Source organism: Somniosus microcephalus, chromosome 18 (assembly GCF_052327205.1).
Source record: "Somniosus microcephalus isolate GS21.2 chromosome 18, FLI_Smic_1.0, whole genome shotgun sequence".
NCBI classification, from domain to species: domain Eukaryota; kingdom Metazoa; phylum Chordata; class Chondrichthyes; order Squaliformes; family Somniosidae; genus Somniosus; species Somniosus microcephalus.
Genome location: NC_141004.1, coordinates 15639746 through 15663841, shown reverse-complemented (window position 1 = coordinate 15663841; position 24096 = coordinate 15639746). Strand labels below are relative to the sequence as shown.

General features: G+C 47.5%; 1 protein-coding gene across 2 annotated transcripts in view; it reads right to left on the bottom strand.

Moving 5' to 3' along the window:
- lrrn2 (leucine rich repeat neuronal 2) overlaps window positions 1-23400 on the bottom strand; it is a 248579-nt gene extending 225179 nt beyond the window's left edge. Inside the window, exon 1 of one of the 2 annotated variants that reach the window (XR_015081672.1) lies at window positions 22923-23400. The gene's annotated coding sequence lies outside the window, so the exon portion shown is untranslated. The remainder of the gene's footprint in view (window positions 1-22922) is intronic. The other variant, XM_086011090.1, reaches the window with a different exon arrangement.
- Window positions 23401-24096: the final 696 nt, after the last annotated feature.

Here is a 24096-nt window from a genome sequence, read left to right as displayed (position 1 = left end):
CATGGGAAGGGAAGAGAACCGCCCTGTGTGCTGTGACTACCTCCATAAGCATACGGAGGGAGTCATGGGAGAGCTTGGGTGCAGCCCTGTGACTCTGCAGTGATTGTCAGTGTTTGCAGCACCTCAATGCTGCAGAACACTGACAGCACAAATGTCAAAAGAAAGCTGGCCCTGGTCCCTTTAAGGAAACCGGCTGATGACGAGTCATCAAATGATGTCACCAGACCCACTTCCTCTAATTGGCCAGGAAAGACACTGGGCGGGGCTTAACAAGTCCAATTAAGGGAAATTCATTTCAGAGGCCGGGATGGAGCCAGCAGCGGGGTCGGGACCCGCCACCGACATCGCCTGCCACGGACCCGCCAAGGTTCGTAAAATCGTGGTCATAGTTTCAGGTTGATGACCTTTCATCGGAACTGGAAAAGGTTAGAGATGTAACAGGTTTTAAGCAAGTACAAAAGCAGGGAAAGTGGGGAGGTGAGGAAAGAACAAAAGGGATAGGGTGGGCACCATTCCTTTTGTCATTTAATCACTCCTGCCTTCCACCCTATCACAGACCTTCCATTTTGTTGTTTCCTCCCTTCCCTCACTTTCCCTGCCTCTGTACTTGCTTAAAACTTGTTACATCTCTAACCTTTTTCCAGTTCTGATGGAAGGTCACCAACCTGAAACGTTAACTCTGTTTCTTTCTCCACAGATGCTGCCTGACCTGCTGAGTATTTACAGCATTTTCTGTTTCTATATTAGATTTTCAGCATCCGCAGTATTTTGCTTTTCCTCCACTATCTCTATTGAGATAGGAACAATCAGCACATTTAAGATTTTATTCCATATCACAGGATGACGCATTTGGACAAACCTTTAGCCATGTCCAGAGTTTCTTCTCCCTCTAAACCCACCACTATCACCAATACATAGCCACTGGAATGGGTTCATGTTGACCTGTCCAGCCCATAACATTGCAGGCACAGGAGCATAATGATCACCTGCATGTTCCCCTCCAAGTTACTCACCATACTGACTTGGAAATATATCGGCCGTTCCTCGTCGCTGGGTCAAAATCCTGGAACTCCCTCCCTTCAGTACTGTGGGAGCACCTTCGCCACACAGGACTGCAGCGGTTCAAGAAGGTGGCTCACCAGCACCACCTACCTTCTCAAGGGGCAATTAGGGACGGGCAATAAATGCTGGCCCTGCCAGCGACGCCCACATCCCAGGAACGAATATAAAAGAAAAATATCAGGCTAGTATTCCAAAGGTTGTGAGTTCGAATCCAACCAGGCCAAGTTGCGGAACAGAGTTGAATACATCTGGAGCGATGTTTTGTCGTAAAAACCCGACTGGTTCAGTAATGTCTTTCAGGGAAGGGGACTAACCTGTCGTACTTGGTTGTGTCTGTGTGTGACTGAAGTCCCACACTTTGGGTTGCCAACCCTTCAGGATTGACCTGGAATTTTCAGGAATCTCACGGACACTGCTGCAAGCAAGTCAGGAGAGAAAAAAACAAATCACTGGGGCGTTAAACAAAATTGCATTTTTTTTCCCCCCCATTTTCTTTGAACAACTTCATTTATTAGTTATAAAAATATTGGCGATGGGGAAGAAGCTATTTGGCCAACAGTCAAGATCAATCAATCCCATTGGGTAACAAAGAGTCTGTTCCTTCTCCAATTGGCCGTGGGAAGGCAGCGCCCTGCCCCCCCCCCTCCGACCCACCACCCCCGGAGGATGGGCCAATAGCAGGATTGTTTGGGGGCGGTTCAAGGTGGGAGGTCATGTGATGAAACCTCCAGGAATCCGTCCAATCAGAGTTGGCAACCCTGCCTACGCTACTTGGTTGGTTCAATGCCCTCTGTAGGAAGTAGCCTAGAAAGACACCAGTTGTTAAAAAACAACAAATCACCATCGAGCCCTTGAGCGGGTGCAGAGGAGATTTACCAGATTGGTTCCGGGGATGGGGGACCTTAGCTACAAAGACAGGTTGGAGAAGCTAGATTTGTTTTCATTAGAGCAAAGGTGGTTGAGGGGTGATTTGATAGAGGTGTACAAGATTATGACGGGTTTGGATAGGCTAGATGGGGAAAGGCTGTTCCCACTAGTTGATGGTACAAGGACTAGGGGGACACAGATTTAAAGTTTTGGGCAAGAGATACAGGGGGATGTGAGGAAAAAACTTTTTTTTTTTTACGCAGCGAGTGGTGAGGACCTGGAACTCGCTGCCGACGGAAGTGGTGGAAGCGGAGACACTCAACGTTTTCAAGGGGAGACTGGATAGGCACTTGAGGGAAATAAACTTGCAGGGCTACGGGGATAGAGCGGGGGAATGGGACTGACTGGATTCCTCTACAGAGAGCCGGCACGGGACTCGATGGGCTGAATGGCCTCCTTCTGTGCCGTTATGACTATTGACTCAAAGGCACCGAAGGCAACAACTGATGGAACAATAGTTGAGGCCTTGCCAGCATAGCCCATACCCTGAGAATTTAAAAAAAAACTAGCCTGAAAAAGGAAGACAGATTTGGGAGGGGAAAATAAATTAGCAGTTGAAAGCTGCATCCAAAGCGGTTTTGTTGCTGTTACTGTCTAAACACTAGGCAAGCACACGGAGCACCAGTGGCAGATGCCTCTATTTTAGCTAAGGGATGGACGTGCGATTCGACACAATCTCAGCCTGCTGCTCTGCTGCCCTGAATTGCTTTCCTCCTGACATTTTACCTCACAGCTGCTGTGAGGTGGTAGCAGGAAACCTTTTCACAGAAATTTCCATCCTTTTTAAAGTAAAGGTAACAGCAGTTTATAAATTAAAAAGCGGCTTATCGCACGCACCGCTTTTAAAATATCACCTGCGTTGCCTGTGGTAACAAGCTGTTCCGCACAGCTGGCTATTTTATTTGTACATCAAGTCCTAAAGGCTATCCTGCAGGCCGGGCCCCTCCCGTGTTACAGTAACTCTCTCAGTACTGGAATTGCTGGAAGCCCCGTTCTGTTCCTAAAACTGAAGCCTTGAGCGAGTGGAGCATTCCCCAATGTCGGGCCGAGCCCTTCCCGCCTTCCTCAGAGGAATGTGGGTGGCGAGGGATACAAGGAAGTGGTTGGAGATGGCCTCGTCAGCGGTTAAGACCATGGGAGTAGAGAGGCCACCTGACATGGCAAGGTCGAAGGGGGCGGCCGTGAATATGGGCGGGAGGGATTATAAGGAGGGAGAGGTTTGGCGTGGCAGTGAAATCAGAGGGGATGCGATGAAGACTGAAATCACCAAGGATAAAGGAGCTGCTCAGTGTACAGACTGAGGAAGGAATGGACGGAGGATATCTCAAGGAGGAACTTGGGGATGGGGCTTGGGGAGCAAGGGCTAGGATTTCAATGGCGAGGCGAAAGGTGTGAAAACAGGTGAGGTGCTTGAAGATTAATGAGGTTGGGTAGAGTCCACAACAGAGTAGGGTGAGTTGATACGGCCTTTAGAAGGAGCAAGCTTAATGGATTCATGCTACAAATAATCCTCAGAAACTGCCAAGTAGCTGTTGCTGGTCCAAGAGCAACTTCAAGGCCACTGCAAACTATATCTCTACGCAAGTACGTACAGCACATACCCAAAATAGATGGAGCAACTTCTTCTCATTGGATGCTTTTCTATGCTTTCTGGTCTTAAAGTTATATATCCAGTGAGATTCAACTCCCCGATTCCATAATTGGACCAGCGCTGAACTGTCGGAGGTGCCGTCTTTCGGATGAGATGTTAAACCGAGGCCCCGTCTGCTCTCTCAGGTGGACGTAAAAGATCCCAGGGCACCATTTCGAAGAAGAGCAGGGGAGTTATCCCCGGTGTCCTGGGCCAATATTTATCCCTCAATCAACATAACAAAAACAGATTATCTGGTCATTATCACATTGTTGTTTGTGGGAGCTTGCTGTGCACAAATTGGCTGCCGCATTTCCCACATTACATCAGTGACTACACGCCAAAAAAGTACTTCATTGGCTGTAAAGCACTTTGAGACGTCCAGTGGTCGTGAAAGGCGCTACAGAAATGTAAGTCTTTCTTTCTTGGGGAGGAGTGGTCCTCGCAGAGCACAGGCCAGGAATTCAGCCCCTGTGGTCCACGGATTGTACTTTTGACCTTATTCACTGGTCAAGTCCCTTTATTTCTCCACCCATACTTCCGTGTCAACTGTGCAAGGCAACTCCCTTCCCGTGGCCTCCACCAGTGCCTCTCAGAGCCATCAAGAGTCCGACCTGGACTAGACCCTCCCTCTGATTTTTTTTTCTTTTCTTTCCTGTTCGACACCATGGCGGAGATTGCGAACCCAGCAGAGAGCAGATGGAGCAGGCAATATAAAGTTTATACACACACTAGCTGACCGATCACTCATTCCCAGCCACACTAGCTGACCGATCACTCATTCCCAGCCACACTAGCTGACCGATCACTCATTCCCAGCCACACTAGCTGACCGATCACTCATTCCCAGCCGCACTCGCTGACCAATCACTCATTCCCAGCCACACTCGCTGACCGATCACTCATTCCCAGCCACACTAGCTGACCGATCACTCATTCCCAGCCACACTAGCTGACCGATCACTCATTCCCAGACCAAGTGTCCCTTGCACTCAAGCATAGATCTGTTAGAAATTGTCTATGTGCTGTTGCCTATCCCCTGGATTGGTGTAAAAAAAGACCATCAGTATTTTTTGTGTTCAACCATGAATGTTTTTCGATGCTTTGGCAACATAAGATGTACCTTGTCATGCCAATAAAGCGATTTGAATTGAATTGAATTGAATGAGAACAAAGACTTCGAATCGGTCCGATTTCCTTGCCACTGCCAAAACTACCCTGAAATGGATTTTCTGATTGGACAGTCAGCTGTGGCTGAGTTGGTAGCAGTCTCGCCTCTGAGTCAGAGGGTTGCTGTGGGTTCAAGTCCCACTCCAGAGACTTGAGCACAAACATTTAGGGTGCAGCGCTGAGGGAGTGCTGCACTGTTGGAGGTATTGTCTTTCAGATGAGATGTTAAACCGAGGCCCCGTCTGCTTTCTCAGGTGGATGTACAGGAAACTCTCGATTTACCGACACCTAAATAACCGGAAATCTCTGTTAACCGGCAAAATTCAGGAGCAGGTTCAGGTAAGTTTTATTTCATGCAGTTCCTGGATCTGTGGCTGTGTAACTGGGGTTTCTGCACTTGTTGCTGAGCAACAGGGATGCTTGGTCTGTGGCCGGGGTTCCTGCACCTGTTGCTAAGCAACAGGGAAGCCTGGATTTGTTGCTGTGTACGGAGCTCTCGTACCTTTTAACTATACCTCGCTGTAATCCGGACTTTTTGATAAACTGGCACCACGCCGGTCCCGTCGGTGCCGGATAATAAAGAGTTTCCTGTAAAAGATCCCATGGCACTATTTCGAAGAAGAGCAGGGGAGTTCTCGCCGGTGTCCTGGGCCAATATTTATCCCTCAGTCAACATAACAAAAAACAGATTATCTGGTCATTATCACATTGCTGTTCGTGGGAGCTTGCTGTGTGCAAATTGGCTGCCGCTGTTCCTATATTACAACAGCGACTACACATCAAAAGAAAAGTACTTCATTGGCTGCAAAGTGCTTGGGGCGTACTGAGGCTGTGAAAGGCGCTATAGAAATGTAAGTCTTTCTTTTAAATGAGTAGTGGAGTTCAGTGGTTGCTTTGCAGAGGTGAGCCAGTGATTTAGTAGTGGATCTTTCCCCTCCCCCTCCTACAAATTAAACTTATGTACCTCATGACGTAAGAAAACTACTAGGCACTTGGTCTAAGCGTTAAACAAAGCTTTAATCAACTGTTTTACAACATGGAGGTCTAGTTGTGTCCTTCACTAGTTCCTGTTAAGAATATTCTGCGCAAGCTGGGCCCGTGCCCGAGTATTTATACCCTCCCTGGACAGCGCCACCCGCAGGCCGCTCAGTTGATTCATGTCACATCATATATGCCTTCTTATACCAATCATCCCATCTCTGTTCCAATCCAACAAACTGTCCTCAGCTGATCCAGTACCCTCAGAGTCAAGTTGTTTTGCCAATAAATATTCCTTGTTCTCAGTTTTGATGTTGGAAGAAATGGTTCCCAATCTCCACAAGTGTTGGGAGAGAAGGTTTGAATTTGGAGTCAGGAGGGAGGGAATATCAACAAGAGTAGCAACACCATGCTACTCTGTTCTAAACTTTCTAAAGGTCAGGTCAGAATTGCTGTAGACATGGGAGTTAGTTTTTGCTTCCCTCCCTCTCCGTCGAGGAGCAACACAAGTTCAAAAGGGACGTGCTTACTTTGAAGAGAAGAGCAACAAGACTCGTTCAAAGTATTAAAGAGATAAACTACGAAGAAAGCTGAATCTCTACAGTCTGGCAAAAAAATGTTATAAATCAAATAACCCAAGAACATTACTTCAAGGCAAGTCAGGTTAGTAAATGAAAAAGGATGAAAACCAAATATAATAGTTTTTTTTTAAGCTTTACACAAAGTATGATAAATATTTGGAATAATCTGCCAGCAAAGGTCATAAAAACAAAGGAGTAAATCTTCATCTTCACTGTTCCTGGCACACAGTTTTCTGCACTGGGAATTCGGTTATGCACCTATAGAATCATCAAACACAGGAGGCCATTCGGCCCATCGTGCCTGTGCCGGCTGTCTGAAAGAGCTACCAATTAGTCCCACTCCCCTGCTCTTTCCCCCTAGGCATAGCCCTTTCAAGAACTTATCCGATTCCCTTTTGAAAGTTACTAATGAATCTGCTTCCATCGCCCCTTCAGGCAGCGCGTTCCAGATCACAACACAACTGGTTCACTAATATCCTTTAGGGACGGAAAACCCGGCGTCCTTGTCCGGTCTGGGCCTATATGTGACTCCAGTCCCACACCGACGTTGTTGATTCTTGACTGCCCTATGAAGTGGCCGAGCAAGCCACTCAGTTGTATCAAATGGGCAACTAGGGATGGGCCCTGATACGCCCACTTCCCGGGAATGAATAACCAAAAATGTGAAATGCTTTGGGCCATTTCTAAGATGCACGATGAAGCACTATATAAATTCAAGACCTTTCCTCTATTGTTGTACACCAATTGATGCAGTACTCTCAGAGATTAGTAACACAGACGATGCAAATTCTCTATTTCTGATCCAGTGAATTTACTAAAAAAGTCAGACAGTCTATGAATTCTGGAAAAGCTCACAGTCCTCATCACTGATCCTTTTCTGGTTAAAAGTTAGAAATAGTAATCTCTAATAATTCCAAGATGTCTCTCATGGCTGTTATCTAGGGACCGTTACTAAGAGCTCAAAATCTTTCTATATTCTATTCTTTGCTTTCTAACGAAAGCAATGTTGCAGTTAATTTTGTTAACAGTGGAAGCGCTGTTATTTTGCCACCTCCCACGCTCTCTATGTTATAAATGTAAGCCATAGCACAGTTGAAAGGATTCGCAAATTTCATGTCTCCCCTGAAGATTTACTTCTGGCTTATTGGAGAAACCCTGGCTGGACGGAGTTTAAAATCCAGGGCTCCAGGGCCCAACAAGATGGCTACGGTCAACCTCATGGCCAAGGCCTGCAAAGTTCAGGTTTGGACTGACAAAGAAGGAATGTTCCAGAAATTAGAAGGCAGACAGGCTTTCTGCATTTATGTATGAGAAGCAAACAGTGGCATTCGGGCCTCTGATTAAAACCCATCAAGGCCGTTTGCACAGATAATCAACGGGTAATAGCTGCATTCAGACCTTCGTTAGCTGACTTCAACACTGTTTGGAAACGATCAACGGGGCATTAAACCTGGACTGGCCCCATCACAAGACCAGTTACACAAAGGAAAACACTTATGGGACGTTTAAAGACCGATTAACCGGCCATCCAGGTCGATGGGCCCAGATCGTTTTCCTTTGTATCATCTTCAACACATCCAGGTCAGACAAAGAAACAAGCTGATCTGGCGAGTGATAAGGGCTCCCAGAAAGGGGTATAAGTAGTCCCTCAGGAAGCCACATCTCTCTCTCTCTCTCGCCTGGACTCCGGTGCCCTGCCTTACCATCAAGAAGATCGACGACGAAGAGCCCGTCCAGGGAAGCAGGATACCGGCAGTTACATTTGAATCACTGGGGTATCTCTGCTCTGGACGATAAAAACCCTAACGACATCGGCAGGCAATGGGGCACGGAGCAGGCGTTCTAACATCCGAGACTGGTGAGCATAAGTTTTCTGGCCCATCACAAGACAACTTAGATAGGTGTAAAGGGTGGGAGTTAAGGGGATTGCTAAGATTGTCATTTTAGTCATTTTCTCTCGATGTGTCCGTTTCTCCTCCCCCGCTAAGTGTAATTGTGTTGTATCCATAGTAATTTTCTCTGTATAGTAATTATTTCTCTATTTTAATAAACATTGGTTTCCTTTGCACCAAACCACTGGTCTCGTTTGTCTATATCGCTACTCGTAAATAAGTCCGGTGCTCAGAACTAAAAAGGGGGAAGCGATTCGAACCGCACGGGGCTGGGGCAGCTCAGGCACATGACTGACTGACCAGCCAAAAACCCCAAACCAAAACCCCCTACATAGTGGGTAACATTCTCACCTCGGAGTCTAAAGGTTGTGGGCCCAAATCCCATTCATGAGCCTTGAGCACAAAATCTGGGCTGACCCTCCTGTACCAGTACCGAGGGAGCGCTGCACTGTAGGAAGTTGCTGTCCTTCCTATGAAATGTGAAACTGAAGCTCCGTCTGTCCTCAGGTGGATGTAAAAGATCCCGCAGCACTACTCTGAAGATGAGCTGGGGAGTTCTGGCCAATATTTATCCCTCAACCAACACCACTAAAAACAGATAATCTGGTCATTATCACATTGCTGTTTGTGGGAGCTTGCTGTGCGCAAATTGGCTGCCACTTTCCTATATTACATTGAGTATACAGCACAGAAACGGGCCATTCGGCCCAACTGGTTTATGCTCCACCCGAGCCTCCGCCCACCCTTCTTCCTCTAACCCCATCAGTATACCCTTCTATTCCTTTCTCCCTCATGTGCTTACCCTTAAATGCATCTATTGTCTCAACTCCTTGTGGTAGCGAGTTCCACATTCTTATCACTCTTTGGGTAAAGAAATTTCTTCTGAATTCTTCATTGGATTTATTAGTGACTATCTTATATTTATGACCTCAACTTCTGGACTCACCCACAAGTGGAAACATTTTCTCTATTTCTACCCTCTCAAACCTTTTCATTATCTTAAAGACCTCTATCAGGTCATCCCTCAGCCTTCTCTTTTCCAGAGAAAAGAGCCCCCGCCTGTTCAGTCTTTCCTGATAGATATAACCTCGCAGTTTGACTACACTTCAAAAGTACTTCATTTGCTGTAAAGTGTTTTGGGATGTCTAGCGGTCATGAAAGGTGCTATATAAATGCACGTCCTTCTTTCTTTCAAAAGGACACCAACTCTACTTCCAATGGCATTCGAGACATGATTTTACAAAGGTCCCGAGAGCAGCTGTCTGAGGTGCAGAAAGCATAGGCCATGGGCATGTACTTGACTAGCAACTCTCACCACGGCCAGCTCTGAAATTGAATGCAATAAATATCTGGAAATATGTCTGGCACCAGAAGAAAATGATCACGAAAGCTGCTGGATTCTCATAAAAACACAACATTCATGAGGGTGAAGGAAATAGAAGGATATGGGGGACGGAGTAGGAAGAGATAATGAGACTTGAGTGGAGTATAAATATCGGCATAGAGTTGGGCCGAATCTGTGCTGTGGATTCTATGTAACTGATGTTCTCCGGGGAATGGAATCTGCCATCCCTATCTGGCCTGGCCTACACGTGATATCAGTCCCCACTACACAGTTGACTCTCAATGTCCCTCGGGGGTGGTCTAGCAAGCCACTGAGTGGTAAACACCATCACTAAAAGGCGCACTAACTTTTCAGGCAACCAGAGATGGAGAATAAATATGGCCTTGCCAACGTCACCTTACTACTGGATCTCCAGTGGTGTCATACGTACGATTCTATACTACACTTCAAAAGTACTTCATTGGCTATAAAGCGCTTTGGGACGTCCGGTGGTCATGAAAGGCGCTATATAAATGCAAGTCTTTCTTTCTTTCAAAAGGCTTTACAGCCAAAGAAGTACTTTTGAAGTGCAGCATAGAATCATACGCACCCGACAACGAGTTACGGTTTGAAGACTAATTGCAGAGTTGAGATGGTTACTATATAGAGCCACAGGCATCTGCGGCTGAGTTACAGCCTCGGCTGCAATGGAAGGGTGCAGACAATTGCTACACAGAGCATTAAATACCCGGGAGTGAGTTACAAACTGGAATCTAATTGATTGGTTCAGACGATAATATAAATCATGAAGCGATATCTGACATTTGGTGTTTTTTTTCTCTCCCCATTAGTTGGCGGTAATTCATTTTACCAGCGGCTCTAATGCAGACACTGACCATCAGTGCGCTGCTGTGTCCTCGATGTGAAGGCTATTAGTGCTTGTGATGTCACTGCTGCAGGCTTTGCTGAGAACTGCCCCATCGAGGCCTGCTAGGCTTTACTTTGAAAAGCTCGTCCGTATCGGAAGAGGAGTTAAATCCAGTGGCGTGGTCAAAGTGACTCGTTCCGCTGGGTCGAGCTCAAAATGGATAAGCAGCTGGTTTCTATTTATTGGGTCTCTTTCGCGCCACCCCACCGCCCCCCCCCGCCCCTCCCACCTTTTGTTTTATGCAGGGGCCTAAACACGCCCAGCAATGCCGAGCGTTTCGTTTTGACTTGCTCTTGGCGTATTCTGCGCTGTTGGGAGCCATCATTAAGGAAGTAAAACATTGGGCTCGTTCTGCTGATGCAGGCAGAGATCCCAGATGGAGCTCTTAGCCCTGGTCTCTGGGCTCTCTCTCTCTCTGCCAGATTTCTCTGCTGATGCCCCCCTGCCCCGTCCGCCCGCCCGCCCCTCGCTCCCCAGGCACTTTTGAGCCAGCAGATTGATGATCACCAGCCAAATCCAAAGTGACCAGGGAGAGCGCTCCGATGCAAAACTGGGCGGCCGTTGTGTTCACCACACCCACACACACGCGCGCGCGCGCACACAACGCACTTCACCACAATCCGGAACACATTCAGGAGGCTTATAATTATGTCTGATGTTCAGGCCAGAAATTGATGCCTTTGGAGTAAACGACGGCGTCAGCCATGACTCAGTGGGTGGCACTCTTGCCTGAGTCAGACGGCTGTGGGTTCAAGACCCACTCCGCAGACACTTGGCATTATGCGGACACTTTCAGTGCAGTACTGAGACAGAGGGCGGCACTGTCAGATGAGACATTAAAACATTACTCTTTCTTTCTGTCTCTTTTTTGTCTCTCTCTCTTAATCCAATCTTTCCTTCCCTCTCTTTATTTTTTTTTCTGTGCCCGATTTGACATTGAATTCACTATTCTGACTGACACATCCTGGTTCAGACTCTGTGCCGTTCATTTCACAATCCAGCAATTTGGTTGGTTACGGAGCGACACAGTTGCTTGCCCTGTTCACTCAGGCCCCAGATGCCCTGTAGAGGGCGCCGCGCTGTTTCCATCTCGCACTTCCAGCAAAGTCTCGTGGAAACTAAACGGATCGAGGGCAAGTCTATCTGATGGCGGGCGTCATTTGCTGACCGACTACAGGAAATTCTGGCCCATTGGTGAAAAGTTGTGCCTTTACGCTCTGCGTTTCCAGGTTATAAACCTGTGCAGTAACAGTCAGACAAAGTCCAAAAGCAACAGCCGCTGTAACATTATCATCTTTATTATTTTGCCACCTGCATCACATTATCTCCATCATGCTCCGCATGCCTGCTGTGCAGCAGTAATACAAACCAAAACCATCCAACGCTCTTTTAAAATCAATAGACAATGCAATGTATTTGATCAAGAATTGCATGTGCCCAGCATTGAGTTCAACATCTACCTGATGCCCCCATTGTTTATGAGGTTCTTAGGTGCAATCAATTGAATCTCTGTGTTTTTAACTCGATGACAGACATTTGCAATCCTTTATAGAATATAGTGCACATCCATTTATTTTAAAATCGGATCGCCTGTGAGCTATTATTTCTACCTGCACGTGGAGCACATGCAAGCGCTTTCTCTCTAGAGTCTTGTTACCACTAGACTTGAGTATTCCAACACACACCTGGCCGGCTTCCCATCTTCCACCCTCATCCAAAACACTGCTGCCCGTGTCCTGACTCGCACCAAGTCCCAGTCGCCCATCAGCACTGTGCTCGCTGACCTACATTGGCTCCTTGTCCAGCAATGCCCTAATAAAAAAATTCTCATCCTTGATTTCAAATCCTTCCATGGCCCCTCGCCCCTCCCTATCTCTGTAACCTCCTCCAGCCCCACAACCCTCCCGAGATCTCTGCACTCCTCCAATTCTGGCTTCTTGAGCAGACCCGATTTTAATTGTTCCACCATTGCCAGCTGTGCTTTCAGTTGCTGAGGCCCTAAACTCTGGAATTCCCTCCATAAACATCTCCGCCTCTCTATCTCTCCCTCCTAGTTTTAGACACTTCTGAAAACCTACCTCTTTGACCAAGCTTTTGGTTTCTGCCACATTTCCTACATTACTGCAATGACTACACTTCAAAAGTACTTCATTGGCTGTAAAGCTCTTGGGACATTCTTCTGCAGGATGTTCCCGATGGCAGGGGAATCCAGAACCAGGGGTCACAGTCTAAGGATAAGGGGTAAGCCATTTAGGACTGAGATGAGGGGGAATTTCTTCACCCAGAGAGTGGTGAATCTGTGGAATTCTCTACCACACAAGGCAGTTGAGGCCAATTCATTAAATATATTCAAGAAGGAGTTAGATATATTTCTTAAGGCTAAAGGAATCAAGGGATATGGGGAGAAAGCAGGGACAGGGTACTGAGTTTGGATGATCAGCCATGATCTCATTAAATGGCAGAACAGGCTCGAGGGGCCGAATGGCCTACTCCTGCTCCTATCTTCTATCTTATGTGGCTCGTGTCTAATTTTGTTTGATAACGCTCCTGTGAAGCGCCTTTGGACATTTTACTACATTAAAGGCGCTATATAAATACAAGTTGTTGTTGCGTTGGAAGGTCATGAGGAGTTCTCACTCCAGACACTTGAGCACATGTTCCAGGCTGAGGGAGTGCTGCACTGTCGGAGGTGCCGTCTTTCAGATGAGGCGTTATACCGAGGCCCCGTCTGCCCTCTCAGGCGGACATAAAAGATCCCACAACGCTATTCGAAGAAGCGCAGTGGAGTTCTCCACTGTGTCCTTGCCAACATTTATCCCTCAACCAACATCACTATGACAGGTCATCATCACACTGCTGTTTGTGGGAGCTTGCTGTGCGCAAATTGGCTGCCACATTTCCTACATTACAGCAGTGACTCCACTTCAAAAAGTACTTCATTGGCTGTAAAGCACTTTGGGACATCCTGAGGTCATGAAAGGCGCTATATAAATGCAAGTCTTTTTTTCCCTGAGCATCCCAGAATCCTTTGGGAATGGGCAGCTTCCCAAAGATCACTAAGTACAGGTCTGGTAGTGTAAACGGCAGATAGTTCATGTGGGAGCAGTGAGCACGGTTTGTGTTTTATTTTACAGGGACGGACTCAATTACTCACTGTCTTGTACATCGTTCCATTTTTTTTCTTCCTCTTAAACCCACATTTAATGATTCTATGGAGTGAAACGTTTCTCAAATTCTGCTGCGGAATATCAAACAGCAACCATTTACAGAAGATCAATCGACAGCTAGATTAACACGGCCACCTGTCAATCAAGGGATTAATTTACACCTCTCAGAAACACAATGAGGCGGATATTTTTTTTAACTATAATTTGTGCTCGGGATGCAGGCCTCGCTGGCAAGGAAGGCCACATTTTATTGGCCATCCCCAGTCGCCCCGAGAAGATGGTGGTGGGTCCATTTTTTTTTTTGGGAAGTATTTGTAAACCTTGACCTTCCACTTTTTTTTGCCCTTGAGCCAATGGGAGGAATCATTCAGGACTTATTTGCGACCACACCTCATGCTCCGGCAACAAAACTGAACCATGGTTTTTTGTTCAGGGTCACCAGAATGAGAAGGGCAGTTACGTGTCGCGTTGGTGTGTGGCAGAGTGGGTTCACGCACAGGGGAGAAGCATTTGATTTGGGGCAAAGCTGTCCGAGAGAGAGAGAGACACTTCCACACTGGAGGCAAACCCAGAGGGTGGGACACCACAGGCCATATTTATGGACTCCTTAAAGTTGGACACAAAGAGGGGCAGACAGACAGAGTCCGGGGACTGGGTCCTCTCTTCATTCTCTTGTTTAGAACAGTGTGTGCGCAGATCAGAGGCCTTAAAGTAGGGATATAACATAGTTTTTTCTTTTCCCCATCCACCAATTTTCTCTCTTTCCAAAAAAGCTCAAACTCCTTCAAGACCACGGTTCCATGGAGCCAGCCTTTCTCCCGTACCTCAACCAAGTTACCCGTTCTGAGCCTAGACAGTAAATTTGACCATGGGATGCGTCACAACAACATCCACCAACATGCAGTCCCAGGCCACTGAACCCCCCCCCAATCGAGGCCAATTGCAGAGCTCTGCTATACTAAAACCCGGCATGGGTTTTAGTATAGCAGAGCTCTGCAATTGGCCTCGATTGGGGGGGCGGTTCAGCCTGGCTTGGGACACCCTCGCATGCTTGGTCGGATGTTGTTGTGACGCATCCCATGGTCAAACATTCTACTGTCTAGGCTCAGAACGGGTAACTTGGTTGAGGTCACGGGAGAAAGGCTGGCTCCATGGAACCCCGTCTGCTCTCAGGTGGATATAAAAGATCTTGTGGCACTATTTTGAGGAAGAGCTGGGGAATTCTCGCCAATGTCCGAAACCAATATTTACCCCTCAATCAATATTACTCAAAAACAGATTATCTGGTCATTATCACATTGCTGTTTGTGGGAGCTTGCGCTGCGCAAATTGGCTGCTGCGTTTCCTACATTCTTCTCTTCTTAGGCAGTCCCTCGGAACCGAGGATGACTTGCTTCCACACTGAAAAAGAGTTCTCAGGTGACTGATGAGTCCAATGCGGGACCTACAGTCTCTGTCACAGGTGAGGCAGACGGTGGTTGAAGGGGCGGGTGGGTGGGGTGTTTGGGTTGACGTGCACTCCTTCCGCTTGCTCCCGGCAAAGAGACTCGAGGTGTTCGGCGCCTTCCTGGATGCTTCTCCTCCACTTTGTGCGGACTTGGGCCAGGGATTCCCAGGTGTCGGTGGGGATGTTACACTTTTTCAAGGAGGCTTTGAGGGTGTCCTTGAAGCGTTTCCTCTGCCCACCTGGGGCTCTCTTGCCATGCCAGAGCTCCGAGTAGAGCGCTTGTTTTGGGAGTCTCATATCGGGCATGCGAACGATGTGGCCTGTCCATCGGAGCTGATCGAGGCTGGTCAAAGCTTCGATGCTGGGGACGTTGGCCTGAGCGAGAACACTGACGTTGGTGAATGACTACACTTCAAATGTACTTCATTGGTTGTAAAGCGCTTTGGGACGTCCTGAAGTCGTGAAAGGCGCTGTAGAAATGCGAGTCTCTTTTGCTTTCTAAATGGAAGGAATGTTTCATTTGCAGGTCGCATGTCAGAACCACTTAGACAGAACAAAAAACTTGCTTTAGATTGCGTGCAGTGCGATCTGGATGCGGAACACCAAGAGAGATCAGTTTTAAAGAGCTCATGCACACAGGGAATAGAGAAACGCTATTTTACAACTTCAAACATGCCTTGGGTCGGATTTACACAAAATTAATTTTTTTTTTCACGATTACAGTAATAAAATGAATGCCCGGGATGGTTAGACTCCATCTCTGCTGGAGGCATCACTGACACCCTCTGCAGTTTGCAAAAAAAACACATCAGGTTGCCTGCAAGGTTGATTACAATCATAATTACTGGAACGCAGTTGAACACATTACAACAGCAATTGGCATCGAGCGCATTGCCTGCAAAAAGAAACAACCCCCAATTCAGATGTCAGAAAGAAAACAAAAACCCCGACACAGAGTTACGTTGATTGCAAACACATCACACAACAATGCAAAGCAGCACAGATGTACTGAGTGTTACCAACGCAGACCCATAGGCCATTTAATTCCACCGTATAAATGGACTATTGAGTTCAGCGAGAGATGAAAAAGCTCGCCAACGGGGGAGGGCCAGGAGGAGCGGGCTCAACTCATCCTGAAGCAATTACCAGCACTGTAGTACCGAGAGCAAGTAGAGCGTTAAATCATGTGCAACGATATCCTCTTGTTTACCATGGATTGATGGAGGTAGGCTAGCAGACAGACCTGTAGTGAGCGAGATACATAGATGGACAAAAACAAGGGGAGCCAGGCAGAATGAGATAATGAAAACTTGAGGAACAGCACTTCATCTTCTGATTAGGCACTTTACAGCCTTCTGGACTCAATATCGAGTTCAACAATTTCAGATCATAACCTCGGCCCCCCATTACATTTTTACTTATATTTTATCCACACCTTTGTTTTGGTTTCCCCCCCCTTTTTTTCTCTCTCCCACATGGCAGCTGTCTCCCATTCTGCCAGCACATTTCACACCTAATCTAGAGCCGTCTTTTGTCTCCACTAGTCCTATCACCATCTCGTCTCGTTTTGAATACCTCTTAATGTCTCTTCACTTCTCTTTTGTTCTCTCCCAGCCTGGCCTTTCGATCTATTTCATTTCTTGTGCCTTTCCAGTCTTGACAAAGGGTTTGACCCGAAACGTTGACTCGATTTTCTCTCCACGGATGTTGCTTGGCCTGCTGAGTTTTTCCAGCATTTTCTGTTGTTATTATAAGATAATGAATGTTGCACTCATCTAGTTGAAGGGAGTGGGGGTGGGGATTGGAGCACCTTGCGACTTTTTGCACCCAGTATCAACATCAAGCGTTCCCAGGTCAGGGGCACAGTGCAATCAAATAGAAGCTGATAGCTTCTTATACATCGCCCCAGTAATGTGGCTCAGCCCCAAGCCCAGAAGATAACTCCGCTCTGGACCAGTGTCAAATTCCATTTCCCACACCGGCTGTTCTTAAACATTCACTCCCTCCACCACCAGCGTAGCGTGGCTGCAGTGTGTACCATCTACAAGACGCACTGCAGCACGATGCCAAGGCTTCTTCGACAGCACCTCCCAAACCCGTGACCTCTACCACATTGGACAGGGGCAGCTGGCACATGGGAACACCATCACCTCCAAGTCACACACCATCCTGACTTGGAAATATATCACCATTCCTTCAGCGTCGCTGGGTCAAAATACTGGAACAGCACTGTGGGAGTACCTTCACCACATGGACTACAGCGGTTCAAGAAAGTGGCTCATCACCTCCTTCTCAAGAGCCACTAGGGATGGGCAATAAATGCTGGCCTTGCCAGTGATGCTTACATCCTGTGAATGAATACATTAAAAATGTAGAAAAAGCGGCAACCAAATTGCACACAAGGTCTCACAAACGGCAATGTGATGATGACCAGAAAATCTGTTTTAGTGATGTTGGTTCAGGGATAAATATTAGTCAGGACACCGGGGAGAACTCCCCTGCTCTTCTTCTAACGTGCCATGTGAGCTTTTATGTCCATCTTGGAGAGCAAAAGGATCCCTTGTTTCAACATCTCATCTGAATGACAGCACCTCTGACAGTGCAGCACTCCCTCAGAACTGCACTGAAGCGTCGGGCATTGATTTTTTTGCTCAGGTCTCTGGGGTTGGACTATGAACCCACAACTTTCTGACTGAAAGATGTGAGTGTGCTACCAGTGAGCCACAGCTGACACCAGGCCAGAATTGGAGGAACACAGAGCTCTTGGAGGGTCTTTGGGCTGGAGGCGGTTACAGAGATAACATTGCAACATGGGTGAGTGCTCGCTATCTAGGCTGACATGTAAGAATGGTCACTTAAGTCAGATGTAAGTGGGAAGATAGCACCCGTGGAACCCCAGGAGTGGAGAATGTTGGAGGGACAATAGGTCCTTTATTCGGGACATGGTGACGTAGTGACAATGACTCAAGAAGGTTTCAGATAAATACTTCTCTAGGCATTGGGGACCTATATATAGGTTTGGACAACTAATGTTATCCCTGCACAGCAAATAATATGTTACAGTTGTATTGCAGCCTCTGTGAGGTACAGACATAACTGAAGGCTTTTTACAATATGAATTGTCACAAACAAAATAGACCTAACAAGAACAAGCAGCCACAGTGTTATTGTCACAGGCGCAGCGTTTTAATTAATGCAGTGGGGTGTGGAGATTAACCTGCCGTAGTGAGGAGATCTAGGTTGCCTGCTAGGTTACGCAAGTGTGCAAACACACACTCCCACACATCACAATGCAGCGGCAAACACCTGCACTCCCATCGGTACACAGACACAAAGAACCAGACATACAGATCAATACACCATTACATTTCCCTCCCCACCACTGCGCACATAATGATCTCCATACCTGCAGCCACGTTGCTACATTGGTACGCGCTATCACTCGCGCACGCACAGTGCTCTGACTGGGGATTATTTTTACACCTCCTTTTCCGCAAGCACTCTCGCAGGCTGCAGTGTGGTTCCACAAGGAAAGAAAGACTTGCATTTATATAGCGCCTTTCACGACTTCGGGACATCCCAAAGCGCTTTGCAGCCAATGGAGAACTTCTGAAGCACAGTCAATTTGTGCACAGCAAGCTCCCACAAACAGCAATGTGATAGTAACAGTGGGGATAACTCCCCTGCTCTTCTTTCAAATAGTGCCATGGGATCTTTTATGTCCGCCTGAAAGACGGTGCCTCTGATAGTGCCGCACTCTCTCAGAACCGCACCAGCCTAGATTTTTGCGCTCAAGTCTCTGGAGTGGGATTTTGAACTCACAACCTTCTGACTTAGAGGCGGGAGCGCTACCCACTGAGCCCCCTTCGGCACTAGAGGAAGGGCTGCCCTCCAGATCCTTCGTTATTCTTCATGCGCGAGCCCACATGGCGAATGCTGGCTGGCGGTTTAACCACGGCGGTCCACAGCAGCCAAGCCTGATCCTGTCCTTGTCTAGCGCCCAAAGCATGTGCTCTTTCCAGCAAGAGCCACTAGGTATTGATCAGGGCTGCCGCTTGTTAACTGTAGGTACCCACACTTTTACAGATACACGATTCAATGATCCCGCCCCCCCCCCCCAAGATTCACACCCCAGCTGTCAGCCCTGGCTCAGTGGGCAGCACTCTCGCCTCTGAATTCAAGTCCCTACTCCATGAGACTTGAGCATAAAAAAAGCTCTAGGCTGACACTCCCAGTGCGGTACTAAGGGAGCGCTGCACTGTCGGAGGTGCTGTCTTTCGGATGAGATATTAAACGGGATAACCATATCTGCCATCTCATGTGGACATAAAAGATCCTGCGGCACTATTTCGAAAGAAGAGCTGGGGAGTTATCAACTGGCATCCTGGGCCAACATTTATCCCTCAATCAACATCACTAAAATGACAGATTATTGGGTCATTATCACATTGCTGTTTGTGGGAGTTTGCTGTGCATAAATTGGCTGCTGCGTTTCCAACATTACAACAGTGACCACACTGCAAGAAGAAAGAAGCTCATTGGATATAAAGCGCTTTGGGACATCCCGAGGTTGTGAAAGGCGCTATAGAAATGCAAGTCCTTTCTTTCTTTCCTATCATTACCGCCTACTTTGAAAACACTCCACTAAATTTAGAACCAATTTAATTCACATTCAACTTCACTTTTGGCACAAAATCCCAATAGTGGGAATGTTTGGTGGGGAGAACTTTCACTAAACTTAAGGGAGGGTGTTCCACTCCCAATCTAAATGTATACACACCAACTCACTAAACACACACCCATACACTAACACAGACCATTACACAAACACCAACACACTGACACACAGCCATACACTGGCACACCCACAAAAACACATGCACACAAATCCATACACTAATGCACACCATTATACACTAATGCACTTGTGTGTACACTAACGGCCATAAGGTAACAATCCTGCACACCTGTACATTAGCAGTCACACAAAACCATACACTTTTGCACACAGGAACCTAATGCGCACACTGCCAAATGTTAGTACACAAATCCTATAGACTAACATGCAACCTTACACAAACGCTCTTACACATGCCCATGTAACATATTCACATTAGAGTAACACACAGTCATACACAAACCCACAGACTAATATACACACTAACATAACAGACAATACTAGCATGCGCCCACACACTAAGACACGCCTGTACATAAACACTGATACACGGGCACACACCTACAAAAACACATGCACACACATCCGTACACCAACACACGCATATACTAATTAACAGACCACATATGCACTTATATGTACAGACACATTAACACATATTTTCACAATTGCACACACTGCCAGTCACCAACAAACAAGCAGCATATATCAGTACACCAGCACATATGCACTAGCAGACATACCTATACAGTAACACACAATGTTCCCTGTAATTATTTTTTTGGTGCTTGACCCCTTTAACTGGCTGCGTGGCCCATTCAAATTTTCATGCATGCGCGGCTATTCCCATGTCAAAGCCGATGAGCAGCCTGCGCGGGAGCTCCAGCCCGCTGCACGGGAGCGCAGCTTAGCGGGAACATTGGTAACACATATAGGCACAGGTACACCAACAGATTCAACTAATACACATTTACATGAATGCACACGCACCTGTACACTAACCCACACTCCTATCTCCCAACACACCTATGCACTAACTAACACCAGCACCACATACCTATCCTTTGACATACATTAACACCGACATATTAACACCCATATACACTAACGGAGTCACACACCGATTCACACCTTTAGCATATGCACGCTTACAATTAACAAACATCCAGCATGCATCAGTATACTTCAAACACATACAGATACACTTGCAGGCAATGTTCCCGTTAAGCTGTGTGGCCGCGCGGTGCTCGGACGGTCCCGCACAGGCCGCCTGCCGCCTTCACAATGGGAAAAACCGCGTCTGCGCGGAAATTTGAACGGCCATAAAAAATTGAAGGGAACATTGCTTGCAGGGACGCACATATACTGACACCCACATATACACACAGATGCAGTTGCATACACACCCGCCCAGCCCCACACAGCCGTACGCTAACATACAAACACCACACATCTGCACACTAATATACACTTACACTAACACAAATATGCACACAGGAACAGGCACACTAACACACATATAGAATGATACAGCACAGAAGGAGGCCATTCGGCCCATTGAGCTGGTGCCGGCTCTTTGAAAGAGCTCTCCAATTAGTCCCACTCCCCTGCTCTTTCCCCAGAGCCCTGCAAATGTTTCAGTATTTATCCAATTCCCTTTTGAAAGTTTCTATTGAATCTGCTTCCCCCGCCCTTTCAGGCAGCGCGTTCCAGATCACAACAACATAAGTAGACGAACATACAGAAAGACATATTCATTCTGATTAACACGCGCGCACACACATTTACTAACACACAGGCATATTTACACTAACAGACAGCCCCGTGCACTAACACGCACCTATATGTTGATGTAGGTGAACAGACTCGCATATCCTGGTGCACACATACAAGTGTGCATGTTTCCCATGTACAAGCACACAATAAATCACCATCAAATTGTATCGTGTGCCAATAGCCCCACACACTGACACGAGGAGAGACACACACATCTACACGCAAGCACACGCACAAGAACCCCCACACACACCGACACAAGCACACGCAAACACCCACCCACACACACCATGCATGTGCCCAGATATAATCACACAACCATTTATCACTGAATGCGCACACAGTCACACACTGACAGCGATCTGCAGTCAGCCACTTGTCCCACCAGACACACGCCCATGAACCCAACGTTGACACACACACACACGTGAATATTTAGGTCTGTGCTGAAATAAGCAGATAATTTTAAAAAAAGGTCAAACAAAAACAGCGCCTAATTAAGACTAACCTTGCGTTTGAAAAATTGCAAGCTAACATTTGCAGATTCCCCCCTCCCTCCTCCTAACTAAAGCCCCCGGAGGGCTGCAGCCGGAGAAATATCTCACCTTACCTTTTAGCAATTTGTGAATTTCCAATTTCCCCGAGACAGTGGAGAGCGCCTGTACAGACGCTGCTGCTGCTCACTCCGAGCCCCCAGACCGTTAAGATCCACAATTTCTTCTTAGCAGAGAGTTGCTCTCTCCCTGTCTCCCTCTCCCGCGATGTAACGTTACAGTTACACAAACTCAATTAGGGAAACGCATCACAGATGCATCTCTAGGCGCGTTTTCCTTGAGCTCTCGATTTCTGCCCATGTCGTTTCATTTTTTTTTAAAAACACCCGGGTTGCCGGAGCTAAATTGTGCATGGAGTGTTTCTGGGGGGGGGGACTGCATGTGGCTTCAGGGCTTCGACTGAAAATTGATATTAATAGTCAGCATCAGCTGCTTAAAGTGCACAAAGTACATGTAGCTTACAGATGGGTCCATGAGCAGTGACTGCCCTCTCACGGATTATTAACAGAGCCCCCGCCCCCTCAGCTGAACTGTTTGCATCTCAAATCACTTTTGTTAAAAACATTATTCACCCCCCCACCTCTATCCTTTATCTAAAGTGCTGCCAAGCTAATTGTGCACAAATCACACACACACACACACACTTGTTCCAATCTTCATTCAAAAAAAATACTTATTTCCTGGTAGGATCATTTTCTTCTCCTCAGATCAATTACTTTCTCAGCTCCCTACTCTATACAGGGCGCACACACATACACACAAAGCCCCAGTAACATGCTGTGTTGTATAAGAGAGTTCTCCTACTCACTGCGGGTCTGGAGAAATGTCCCTGTTCCTGCACCGGTTGTCTGGCTGTTGCTCAGTTCAGACCATCAGCTCTGCCCACATCCATCGTTCAGAGCGTGTAGCAGTTTAGACACCGTTCAGATCAGAGTGGGATTTTTCTCCTCTACAGTGACCAATTAGTCTGACCATCCTTCAATAAAACACACAGGGTCCAGAATTCTTGCTCTCTCTCTCTCTCTTCCCTCTCTTTGCCTTCTCCTCTTCCCTCACTGAGCCAAGCAGAGGAGCGAGCTGCGTGGAGCTGTAATATTCATGTCACCCTCGCCTACAAAGCAGTCATCTGTAATTGCAGGCTGTCGGCTCCGGCTTCTGGAGCCTATCGGCTTCAGTGCAGGAGCGCTGTCACACTGCCGCCCACCTCCGATTGGCTGACTGTCCGATACAGATTGCAACCGAGCAGGGCAGGGAGAGAGGGAGGGAGAGAGAGAGAGAGATTGAGAGGAGGGGAGAGGAGGTGGGAAAGAAGGAAGAGAGAGATGGAGAGGGAGAGAGGGGGAGCGGGAGCGAGAGAGGAGGAGGAAGAGAGAGGGAGGAGGAGAGAGAGGGAGAGAGGGGAGGGAGAGAGGAGGAGGAGGGGAGGAAGAGGGGAGGGAGAGAGAGAAGAGAGAGGGGAGGGAGAGAGGAGGAGGAGGAGGAGAAGGGGAGAGCGGGGAGGGGGTGGAGGGAGAGAGGAGAGAGGGAGAGGAGGAGGAGGGAGAGGGGGAGAAAGAGGGAGAGGAGGATGGAGAGAGGAGGAGGGAGAGGGAGGAGGAGGGACAGAGGGAGAGAGAAGGAGGAGCAAGAGAGGGAGAGGAGGAGGGAGGGAGGAGGGATAGAGAGGGGGAGGGGAAGAGGGGAGGGGGAGAGAGAGGGAGAGGAGGAGGAGGGAGAGAGGGGAGAGGAGAGGGGTGGAGGGAAAGAGGGAGGAGGGGAGAGAGAGGGTGGGAGAGAGGGGGAGAGAGAGAAAGAGGGAGGGAGAGGGAAATGAGGGAGGGAGGAGGGGAAGCAGGAGGGAGAGGAATGAGAGAGGGGAGGGGGAGAGGAGGAGAGAGAGAGGGAGGGAGATGGAATTTATCAGGAGAGGAGGAAGAGAGTGAAAAATATAGCTGCATTGCTTTGTTGCAAGGGATAGTCCAAATAATTTACTGGAGGAAGAG